The sequence below is a fragment of the Chrysochloris asiatica genome, unplaced genomic scaffold (assembly GCF_000296735.1).
Source record: "Chrysochloris asiatica unplaced genomic scaffold, ChrAsi1.0 scaffold00062, whole genome shotgun sequence".
In the NCBI taxonomy this organism is placed as follows: Eukaryota; Metazoa; Chordata; class Mammalia; order Afrosoricida; family Chrysochloridae; genus Chrysochloris; species Chrysochloris asiatica.
The window spans coordinates 14,194,924-14,201,952 of NW_006408580.1; positions in this window are offsets into that span (position 1 = coordinate 14,194,924).

Below are 7,029 nucleotides of genomic sequence, written 5' to 3' on the forward strand. Positions count from 1 at the left end.
AAAGAAAATTACAAAACACTACTACAAGAAACCAAAAGAAACCTACAGAAGTGGAAGAACATACCATGTTCCTGGATAGGAAGACTCAACATCGTGAAAATGTCAGTACTGTCCAAAGCAATTTACACATATAACACAATCCCAATCCAGATTCCAAAAACATTCTTCAAAGAGATGGAAAAGACAATTGCAAACTTTATATGGAAAGGAAGGAGACCCAGGATAAGCAAAGCACAGCTTAAGAAGAACAATGTTTGGGACTTCTCATTCCCTGATTTCAGAATTTACTACATGGCTACAGTGATTAAAACAGCCTGGCACTTGTACAATAAAAGATACATTGATCAATTGAACAGAATTGAGATTCCAGAAATTAACCCATCCACATACAGCCAACTGATTTTCGGCAAAGTGCCTAGGTATATTGCATGGTGAGCAGATAGTCTCTTTAACAGATGGTGCTGGCAGAACTGGAAAGCAATATGCAAAAGATTGAAACCAGACCTTTTCCTCATGCCCTATACAAAAACTGACTCAGCATGGATTAAAGAACCTAAATGTGAATCCCAAAATTATGAAGGTCATCAATGAAAAAATAGGGACAATTGTGAAGGCACTAATTCAAGGCATATGCAAACTATCAAACATTTTGAAAGTTACACAAACAAAAGTAGACAAAATAGATAAGTGGGACATACTAAAAATTAAAACTTATGTACATCAAAAGATTTCACCAAAAGAGTAAAAAGGGAACCCAAAGAATGGGAAAAAATCTTTTGCAATGACACATTAGACAAGGGAATCATTTCTAAATATATAGGAAACTATAACACCTCTACAAGAAAAAGACCAATAACCCAATTAAAAAATGGGCACAGGACATGAACAGACACTTTAACAAGGAAGAGATCCAGGCAGCCAACAAACGAAATGTTCACAGTCACTAGCCATTAGAGAGATGCAAATCAAAACAACAATGAGATACCATCTCACACCAGCAATAACAGCAAAGATAGAAAAGGTACAGGACAATAAGTGCTGGCAAGGATATGCAGAGAATGGGATGCTACTGCATTGCAGGTGGGATTGCAAAATGGTCCAGCCTCTCTGGAAAGCAATATGGCGCTTCCTCAAAAGGTTGGAAATAGAAATACCTTATGATCTAAGAATCCCTCTACTTGGTATTTACCCACAAGAAATACAAGCCATAACACGAGTAGATATATGCACACCAATGTTCATAGCAGCACTATTTACAATAGCAAAAAGATGGAGACAGCCTAAGTGCCCATCAATTGAAGAATGGATAAACAAACTTTGGTACATACACACAATGGAATACTATGCCACCTTGAAGAACAACAAGGAAGGTGCTAGCCAACACATAACATGGATAAACCTTGAGGACATTATGCTGAGTGAAGTTAGTCAGTCACAAAAGGAGAAATACTGCATAGGATCATTATTGTAAAACAGTAAGAAAAAGAACCCACACTAAAAGGGAAAAAAATTATATATAGAAGAACAAGGCTGATGTCAGGTTCGCTTGGGCTAAGTGGGACAGAGGTAAATGATGATGTATGCAGAACCTTGGAACAACAGGGCTCCGGGGTACAGGGATTGAGGCATGGCTTGAAGGGGTAAAAGAGGGGAATAGTGTTAAGAGGTTTGACTGTCTTTTGAATCTTGGTTTCCCTTGCCTACCATTGTAAAATAGACACTTGAAGGGGAGAGAAAGGAATAGCCAGAATCATCACTACAGAAAGCTTGTAAGTCTGTCTTCAGCTTATAGCTGATTGGAATACCTTAAAGGGGGCTAGAAGTTGCCCAGTGAAAAAGGCTTCCTGTGGAGCCTTTACATTGCACAAGACCATTGGTGGAATCCAGAGCCCCATTCAGAACCGACTGAGGTAGGAAATTTCCACTGGAAAGGATGAGTAGACCAGCCTGGAGCGGCTAGAAGAACAGAAGATACTTCGTGAAAGAAAGACCGGCAGAAAAAATCCGAAACAATAATGGCAGTCTGATTGATTACTACAAAATCAAATAAGCTGTTTGCCCAAGAGCCATCAAGGCAAGTGGTTGGGACTTCTCAGAGCAAAACCCCTTCTAAGACTGAGACTCAAGAGAAATACATAAGCAGGCATGTGGTCTGGCTGGTGACCACGTTGGTCACCGATAAGGGAAGAGGGGGAAAAATTAGTAATGAAGTTGCAAGCTAAGTCTGACTACATTCAATAGACCCTCGTGAACCTGGGTGCAGACCTGGATGGCCAGCAGTTACAGCAAGACCCGGGGACTCCTGGGCCCAGAGGCAGTGACATGGCCACAGAGGATTAGAGTGGAGAGTGAAGCATCCAAATGATATGAAGTGAGGGGAGAGGCATAAGAACACCCATACTTACAGACCTAGCTTCGATGGCTGGATGATCAGAACTTGACTAGAAGAAGAAAGAAGGGGGGCGGGGAATGTAACCTGCTACAATTTGATGAACTTTACCTATACTTATGGATGTTGTTGTTTTTGTTGTTAAGTGCCGTGGAGTCGGTTCCAACTCATAGCGACCCTGTAACAGGGTTTCCGAGGCTGTAAATCTTTACGGAAGCAGAATGCCTCATCTTTCTCCTGCGGAACAGCTGGTTGTTTCGAACTGCTGGCCTTGCGGTTCACAGCCCGATTCATAACCACTACGCTACCAGAGCTCCCTACTTATGGATGTAGTAGATCATAAAAGGAACAAATCTTTACAGCAAGGATCACTCCCACCCACTCGGTACACAGGGTTTACAGGGATGGGCAACATAGACATTGGCTATCCAAAATGGGGGTGGCTTTTGAAGGCAAGAAGTGACTGGCTTACAAGTTTTCAAGAAGGGGTCTAGTTCCAGACAGGGCCGGGGAAGGTAGAATCACCACTGAATGATTTCCAATCCATTGAGATCAGACTGGCGAAAGGAAATGGGGATAAGACTTTTGTGGTACAATAATGAATAATTGCCATCAGGTCTGACTGTGAGGCTAGGAAAAACAGAAGTAGATGTTTTTTTGACAAAAGAAGGAGAGTGATTGATTTTGAAGCCCAGAGCGGAGGTCCCTGGAACCATCAAGTGAGAAGAGCGGAGAGTGGGACCCTACCCAGAAAGGCAGTGATGCCAGGGATGGAGACAGAGATGACGACATGGACAGATGGACCGGCTGGGGACACTGGACTCAGAGAGGGAGAAGGGTCATGTGCTGGTGGCTGGGGGGCTGGCCTTTGTGTTATTTGATGATGCATGGAGGGGACTGTAATCATTGCAATGAAACGAAATACGATAGGATGAGTGTAAAGCTGATGTTCTCCCATGTAAACCTCACAATAAAAACTTAAAAAACAAACAAACAAAAAGAGCAATCTGGGGGTGGGCAATGAGTGATAGTGTGTCAAGGAAGGATGATCTGTTTGGAAAAAGAGATTGGTAATGGTTGCACAACTTAGAAGAATGCAGTCAAAGTCACTGAATTGTACATGGAGAAATGGTAGAATTGTGTGTGTATTTCCAAGCACAACAAAAAAGTTTTAATGTTGAAAAAAATAATCTTCACTTCACATACTAAAAGATGCAACAAGTAAACAAATTGTGAGATTATGAATTGGATCCTGGACCTCCCCCTCCTCCCCACAAAAACCCAAGATATTAGTGAAAAAAAAAAACAACAATGAAATGTCTAAAAGTCTATAATTTAGTTAGTAGTGTTGTACCAATGTTAGTTTTCTGGTTTTGATAAGTGTACTACCGTCAGGTGTTGTTGTTGTTAAATGCCGTCGAGTTGGTTCTGTATAGGTTTTCTGAGGAGCAGCTTGTAGATTTGAACCACTGACCTTGAAGTTCAAATTGACCTTGTAATACCATGCTTATCCTACAGCACCACTAGTCATTAAAATTATGGAGAACTAAATTAAGGGTATATGGGAATGTTGTACTATTTTTTGCAAATTTTCAATAAGTCTAAAACTATTTCAAAATAAAAGCTAAAATAAAAACAAGAATGTCACACAATATTTACAAAGAAAACGATCTTGTCACTTGGCATCTGGGCCTTCAGTTTCCTTATTAACCCTTTCCCTGACTACTCTTCCTGTTTCCTTCATCAGTTGCCCATCCTATGGGTTAATTCCTCCTAGCATTCTTTTCTGCCCTTGTGGTCTTTCTCTAGAACCCTATTGTCCATATCTATCCACACCATCCAAGGGTCACCTTTTCTGAAGTCTAGACTGAATAATCCAGCTGCTTTCAATATTCCAGAGTTGTTCAGGCCAGACACAGCTGACCACCACTCTCCTCCTCTCTTAATTGACTGCACTATCAAGTTGCTCCTGCTCAGATCCCTATTTCAGCAAGTGACCATACTATCAATCTGTGACCTTCTATTGAAGGTCAATATAAATTTTAAACTGTTTTCAAATTTTGTCACTTCCTCTCTACTCACACAATCATATCCCTATCATCTCTTATCTAGAAAAATACAATTATCAGTTTTTTCAGTCTCTTGTCTTTTCCTTATGTCGTTTAATGACCATCACCAGAGAGTATTTAGAAATACTATGGCAATGAATGACCTTTGATGACTGGCTTTTTGGAACGAAGTTCAACCTGCATGGCAAGAAATGCAAGATATTTCTTGAAACTGGTCCCAAGTATCCTATCAACCACATTTCTCGCCAATCTTTTCCTCCTTCCCAGCATCTTAAGTCCTAGCTGCCCACAGCCACTCCCAAACCTGTTCTTTCATTTCTGATAGTGATTGTTCAAGCCGTTCCATATGGCTGGAATGATTGATGAAATTAAAATTATCTTCCAGACTTAGCTGAAGTGCCCTCTCATCTGAAAATCCTCCTCTGACTCTACTATTTTTGTTTTGTTGTTAAGTGCCATCCAGTCAGTTCCGACTCATAGCGACCCTGTATTGGGTTTCCTTCTGCTCTATTTTCTTCTGGAATACTGGTTGCTTTCTCATTAAATATCCTCCACAGTCTCCTCAGATGAGAGACACCATCCTTTCCCCTGGGCCTTTGATCCCTTCGGCCAGGTTAATCTTCCTTCCTCCCCTTCACTGGGAAAAGAAGACTCTGGACTGTGATCCATAGAATAGGTGGGCTTTAAATTTCCTTCTACCTCATATATTCCTTTGGCATTCTAAGAGAGCCCAAGGTGAATAATAGGGTGTTATTTGTTGTCCTCAATTGCCACTGAGTCAAGTCTGACTCATGGCGATCCCATACACAACAGAATGAAATGTTGTGTAGTCCTGAGCCATTTTCACACTTGTTGATATGCTCAAGTCCATTGTTGTAGCCACTGTTTATTTATTTATTTTTTTACATTCACCCACACATTTATTCCGTCTTTCTAGCAAGCTCAACTTTGTGGTTAAAATTTAAAGATATTTTTCTCCATCTTCAAAGAAACAGACCTCAGGCTGGTTGGTGCAAATCTCATTCAAACATCAGGAGAATTGGACACTTATCCGAAGGAGATAAAAAGTTGCTGTTGCTTTCACAGACGTCCCTGTATGTCAAAACTTCAGAAGGTGGAAACAATTTCTGGAGTTGTTCTCAGTAGACTGTTTGGAAGGGTTAGTGTTATCAGGCTTCTCTCTAAGAGGAACTTGACAGTGGGTGAGAAGAGCAGGAGTGAAGACATCTTCTCTTGAAGGAGGAAGAACCTTTGACAGAATGGTGTGGAATTCACCAGAATCTCTTTTATATCATACTTTTACCAGGCTTCAACTTTATCAGTAAACCTGTTCCTTCTTTGTGTAGGGTCTTCTCATCAACACTTTGAATATTACAGGAAACCAACAATTTCCTTCCTTCAACTTCAAGTTGGCTATTATTATAACAACAGAGCAAAGGGCAATAGGCCCAGGTGCTTCTTGTAGGTAAGGACCTCCTTGAAACAAGCAAGCCATTTTTTCCTCATCTTCAATGTTATTGTTTTGTTTGTTGTTGTTTTTTCTGTTAATAATTAGATACAGTGTATGATCCTGGGTTTAATCTGCTTTGCACAAGTCATTCATAAAGGACATATTTAGGTAAACTGAGGATATTTAAATATGAAATAGTTATTAGCTAATATTAAAAATTTTTTTTTTCCTTTGGTTCATTGTAGAAAGCAGTGTTTGACTATGGAGAAAAATGTACTTATTTATTTAACAATACCTATAGAAGGAATCGACTCGATGGCATTTAACAACAACATAGAAGTGTAATACACATATATATTTTAGAATGTTTTATTGTGAATTATGTGATAGTTTACGTAGGAGAACATTAGTTTTACATTCATCCTATTGTATATCGTTTCATTGCCATGGTTACAATCCCCTCCATGCATCATCAACGAACCAAAGGGTATACCCTACGAGCCTGTCCCCGGTCGTCAGCACACAGCTCCTCTCCCTCTTTGGGTCTAAAGTCCACAGCTGCTCCATCTCTCCACATCATTGTCTCTGCCTCCATCTCTGGCGTCACTGGTTCTCTGGGTAGGGTCCCGCTCTCCGCTCTTTTCCCTTGATGGTCCCAGGGACCTTTGCTCCTAGACTGCAAAGTTAATCACTCCTCTCCTTGCTACAAAACGTCTACCTTTACATTTCCAACCCTCACAATCAGTCCTGATAACAATTATTCACTAATTGTATCACAAGAGACCTATTCACATTTCCTTTCATCAGCCATGCCTAGACAGATTGGACACTACTCAGTGCAGATTCTACCTTCCTCTGTGCTTTCTGGATCTAGGTTCCCTCTTGAAAACTTGTAAGCCAGTCACTTCTTGCCTTTGTAGCTCCCGCCCCACCCCCCACTTTGGGTAGCCAATGTCCAAGTTGCCCATCCCTGTCTACTCTGTGTATGTAGAGGGTGGGAATGATCCTCGCTGTAAAGATTTGTTCCCTCTTTTGAACTACTGCATCCATAGGCATAGGTCAAGTTCATCAAATTGTATCAGATTACTCTTTTTTTCCTCTTCTTTCTTCTTCCAGTTGAG